The sequence below is a fragment of the Caretta caretta genome, chromosome 20 (assembly GCF_965140235.1).
Source record: "Caretta caretta isolate rCarCar2 chromosome 20, rCarCar1.hap1, whole genome shotgun sequence".
Taxonomy (NCBI): domain Eukaryota; kingdom Metazoa; phylum Chordata; order Testudines; family Cheloniidae; genus Caretta; species Caretta caretta.
The window spans coordinates 5,944,070-5,949,396 of NC_134225.1; the positions used below are offsets into that span (position 1 = coordinate 5,944,070).

General features: G+C 42.2%; 1 long non-coding RNA gene across 1 annotated transcript; it reads right to left on the bottom strand.

Annotated features, from left to right (window-relative positions):
• Window positions 1-1,403: 1,403 nt before the first annotated feature.
• LOC142069663 (uncharacterized) lies at window positions 1,404-4,364 on the bottom strand. Its single transcript, XR_012665599.1, has 2 exons — window positions 4,326-4,364; window positions 1,404-1,748 (listed from the first exon to the last, which is right to left on the bottom strand). It is a non-coding gene; the product is annotated as an uncharacterized LOC142069663 (long non-coding RNA).
• Window positions 4,365-5,327: the final 963 nt, after the last annotated feature.

Genomic DNA, 5,327 nt, shown 5'->3' on the forward strand with positions numbered 1-5,327 from the left:
AATTTTTCTCTGATTAGGATTCAAAAATAAGCAATTAGATATTCTGTATAGTGTTTAGGACATTTGTAGGATTAAAATCAGCATGTATTCTGTATACATGGCTTTACCATATGTGCAACCTCACATCTACACTTCTAAGAGGACCACATTTCCTGAAGCAGTTTCAAACCACTTCAAGCTAGGACAGTTTTAAGCTACTTTATGTTTCAAATGTGAATGGTGTCCGCTGTGTCCATTAATTTTTTTAAATTATGACCATGATCTAAGATCCACATTTTCAGAATTTTCTTACATCATTCATATGCTTGGATGAATAAGGCTGCTTTCCTGAACTGCGGTCCATATTTGGAACTGTCTTTATAGTGTAGACTCAACCACCCTCCTTATACAGTTTGGAAGTTGTTCGATACACTCTCGGGACCAGATTTACTCTTCTTTACACAGATTTGGGCCCTAGTCGGGGAGCGACGTACTCATGTAACCGAGCAGCAGAATTTGGCCCTCCTATGGGTTCAGTCTCTCAGTTAGGCCTGTCTTTTTATCTTATCTATTGATATAGCATCCATCCCGAGAGTAGAAGAGCAGCTGTCCCATTTCAGACAAGATACATCAATACCTATATTGATTGTTCCTTTTGAGAAATAAGAAAATAGAGTAAAAGTAAAATGTACTTTTTCTCCCAAATCTATGTGCCATTCCTGATCTTGATTGAACAGGGGAGAGCGTCTTTCCTCTGGATTAAGAATCCAGCTGAGACAACTACCCCAGCCCCACACATTCTACAAGGGAATCCAAAGTCAGAGCAGTGGCATTCAGTGAAGGGTAGCTGCTCTCTTTGAACATCCTGATAGATGAAATAAAGGACTGGGGGTCATCATTAAAAGTACCTTAAATGGGAGCTCAATCCCCAGAGCTAGGATTGCCGAATCAGGAAAAAACAAGAAAGTACGTCCTCTCAGGGATTGGCATATTCAAGTTTACAAGAGAGACGATAAAGACTGGCCATGACGTAGAAAAATCAAAATTCAAGTTCCCCAGTAAGAAAAGAGCCTGAGTAATAGTCAGCTAAAGAATGGAAGGGACCAGCTGACCCAGGAAGTTACAAGAGCCTTTATTAAAATGGAGAGCTACTTTTGTCCTTCTGTCTGCTTGCTTCTGGCCAAGGTTGGCTCAGGAATAGAGGGGGAATCTCTTGGGGTCCAGCAACTCTGCTGGCTTGGGAAAGTGTGCACTGCATCACCCACTCCTCCCTATGTGAGACAATCTCTGTGCCTCTGTTTCGATAGTTCAAACCCCTTAAAAATACCTTTCTTTACAGCTCAATACAGAAATTGCCAGAACCTAGTCCTGTACTTTTTTCTTTAAAAACAAACAATGAAATGGGGATGTTTGCACGACAATGATATGAATCCATGTCTGTATTTTTATATCTTTAGACGCCCAACAAATATACAAAAATCTGCATTAAAATAACAATTAGTAAGTTTGCAAAACTGAGCAATGGAAAGTTTGGAAATGCCAGGATTCAGGGAGTCTGAGTCCTGTGCACGTGCATTTTGACACAGTCTTTAATTGCACAATTGTACTATTTTTTTTCCCACAGGCCCCTCATTCAGTGACCATTGAAGTGTTGTTTGTTGCTTGCCTTCAGATGCTGTGTACATACTTCTGCAACGTGAACACATCAAGTCAGGTTCCAGGTCGCAGTCCTTCTCTTCCAGGGGCTCAGTGGCCAGGGCCCAGTATATCTAAAATATCAGGTAAATCCCTGGGATTAGGGTTGTGGCTGACAGGGCCTATTTCTCAGGCACCATGAAGTTTTCTACTCAAAGGAGGAGGCTTGTCTGTGCAGTAGATAGAGCTTTCTCAGGGGACAGTCTGTGACAGGAGAACAAACTCCCATGTCATTCCGAGGCTATTAGAGAGACAAGGTGGGTGAGGGAGAGGGTGACCAGATAGTAAGTATGAAAAATCATGATGGGGGTGGGGTGGGATTGATAGGCGCCTAAACCCCGAATATCTGGACTGTCCCTATAAACTTAGGACATCTGGTCACCCTAGCTGAGGTAATATCTTCTGTTGGACCAACGTCTGTTGGTGAAAGAAATAACCTTTCAAGGACCTGAAGGAATCATAGAATCATAGAATCATAGAATATCAGGGTTGGAAGGGACCCCAGAAGGTCATCTAGTCCAACCCCCTGCTCGAAGCAGGACCAATTCCCAGTTAAATCATCCCAGCCAGGGCTTTGTCAAGCCTGACCTTAAAAACCTCTAAGGAAGGAGATTCTACCACCTCCCTAGGTAACGCATTCCAGTCTTTCACCACCCTCTTAGTGAAAAAGTTTTTCCTAATATCCAATCTAAACCTCCCCCACTGCAACTTGAGACCATTACTCCTCGTTCTGTCATCTGCTACCATTGAGAACAGTCTAGAGCCATCCTCTTTGGAACCCCCTTTCAGGTAGTTGAAAGCAGCTATCAAATCCCCCCTCATTCTTCTCTTCTGCAGGCTAAACAATCCCAGCTCCCTCAATGCTCCCTCAACATGACACTGCTTTCCCTTCATCCACAGAACCAGTCATCTCATCATAAAAGGCGATTAGATTAGTCAGGCGTGACCTTCCCTTGGTGAATCCATGCTGGCTGTTCCTGATCACTTTCCTCTCATGCAAGTGCTTCAGGATTGATTCTTTGAGGACCTGCTCCATGATTTTTCCAGGGACTGAGGTGAGGCTGACTGGCCTTTAGTTCCCAGGATCCTCCTTCTTCCCTTTTTTAAAGATTGGCACTACATTAGCCCTTTTCCAGTCATCCGGGACTTCACTCTGGAAGAACTCTGTGCAGTCCTTTCACCAACAGAAGTTAGTCCAATAAAAGATATTACCATGACAGATGTGAGTCATATTATTAATGTACTAGAGGAAGCTGCTCAGATACTTCATTGATGAGAACCATAGAAAAACCTAGATAGAATAAAGTGAAGGAGAAAGAGAGAGCCTCTTTCTGAGATTATCCTTTTCCTTCTCCCTAATTTGCTAACAATTTTCCTTCTCCCTATTTGCTAACAAAGATATACATTCTTAGTGCTGTTGTGGCTTTGTGCAGAAGTGTGAATTGTCTCAGTAGATTCGGATGTATTTTATCTTTTAGGCAAAGATATCGAAAACAGGGAATACAAACAACACATGTTATTCAAACTCGCACCACTAGGTGGAAGCAGATATTTTGAGTTGTCATTAATTGAGAAACCATTTCAAAAAGCGAAGTCATGTTCTTGGAATTCTGCTTTAAGCCACAAGGCACACAGCTAAGCAGAGTCATCTTCTGAGTGCTGGATCTTTAATTTTTTTTCCATACGAGAACCTGCTTAAAATCCCATTAATGAACTGTGTTCTCTTCACTCTCCTATTTGTCTGTGCTGTGATGGAAAAATATAATTGTCTGTCAATAATGGCTTTTATTTGAAGCAGAGAGTGAGAAAACATGTGTGTAAAATGCTTTGAAGAAGAAAATCTCTCTAGAAATGCAAACTGTTATTATTATTGTTGTTATTGGGTCAAATTCTACAGTAGGTATTTAGACTGATTTCAGTGGAAGTTAGGAGTCTAAAGACCTTTGAGGAGCTGGGCCTCATACCCTACTCAGACAAAACTTTGACTGACTTTAATTCAGGCTAGCCCTGCGTTGGGTTAAGCCCAATATCTTACTGTACATTGTACAGAAGCTTCTTGCTAGCAGGAGTCAATCTGCAGCTGTTTTTTCAGTAATGCTGTCAAGGTTCCTTCCCCACTCTGAACTCTAGGGTACAGATGTGGGGACCTGCATGAAAACCTCCTAAGCTTACTTTTACCAGCTTAGGTTAAAACTTCCCCAAGGTACAAATTAATTTGACCCTTTGCCCTTGGAATTTCCACTGCCACCACCAAACTTTAACTGGGTTTACTGGGAAACGTAGTTTGGATACGTCTTTCCCCCCCAAATCCTCCCAACTCTTGCACCCCACTTCCTGGGGAAGGTTTGGTAAAAATCCTCACCAATTTGCATAGGTGACCACAGACCCACACCCTTGGATCTTAGAACAATGAAAAAGCTTTCAGTTTTCTTACAAGAAGACTTTTAATAGAAGGAAAGGAATAGCTCTGTAAAATCAGGATGGTAGATACCTTACAGGGTAATTAGATTCAAAACATAGAGAATCCCTCTAGGCAAAACCTTAAGTTACAAAAAAGACACACAGACAAGAATAGTCATTCTATTCAGCACAACTCTTCTCAGCCATTTAAAGAAATCATAATCTAACACATACCTAGCTAGATTACTTACTAAAAGTTCTCAGACTCCAGTCCTGTTCTGTCCCCAGCACAAGCAGCAGACAGAGACAGAGACACAGACCCTTTGTTTTTTCTCCCTCCTCCCAGCTTTTGAAAGGATCTTGTCTCCTCATTGGTCATTTTGGTCAGGTGCCAACGAGGTTACCTTTAGCTTCTTAACCCTTTGCGGATGAGAGGATGTTTCCTCTGGCCAGGAGGGATTTTAAAGGGGTTTACCCTTCCCTTTATATTTATGACAAATGCATTTTCTGTATTTACCAGCTTTGTTTTCTTGCACCCTCAGTCATTTTGGGCCTTGTACATAATGTGTATAAATGGAATATTTATCATCCTCTCTGACTGTAATGTGTTTTAAGTGATGGTATATTGTCAAGCTGCATTCAGTATGGGTTGATCTGTTGATCCTCATTAGTGAGAGAAGTGTATGAATTACGAGCCCAAGCAGGATCCCGCTGCTCATTGCTGCAGCTCAACTTGCACTGCTGCAGAACACTATTTGTGTGTGTGCACAAGGCTTGTGTTGTGAAAACCTTGCCCCCTGTAAATACACTCAAAGTCAACCTCTGATCCAGCTCTTGTCAAATTCAGCCAGTTAACATCACAGTGACCACGGGTGTAAAGCTGTGGCCTCCTTCTTTTGAGGGTCTACTGTTGCCCAAGCTCTAAGTCAAGCTGAGGCAGTGTTGGGGTGATGATGTGCTAATTTATGAGCTCCTTGATGCCTGCACAGTGTTTGTCATGGCTTTGCCACACATACTCTTGTTCTGTTCTTGATCTTAATTTATTCTGTGGCATTACATAGTTCATGGTGTTACTTGTCACATGCATGAACACTCTTCCCATCACTGGTCCATCCGTAGTGGACTTATATGTGGATGCCTTGCCCGGATGGTAACAGCTGCAATGAGCAAGCATTCTTACAATTACCTGTGCTCCTACCTGATGCTGCATTTTTGAAAGGCCCGACTTTATGGAGCCAGGTGTAGACAGTGAG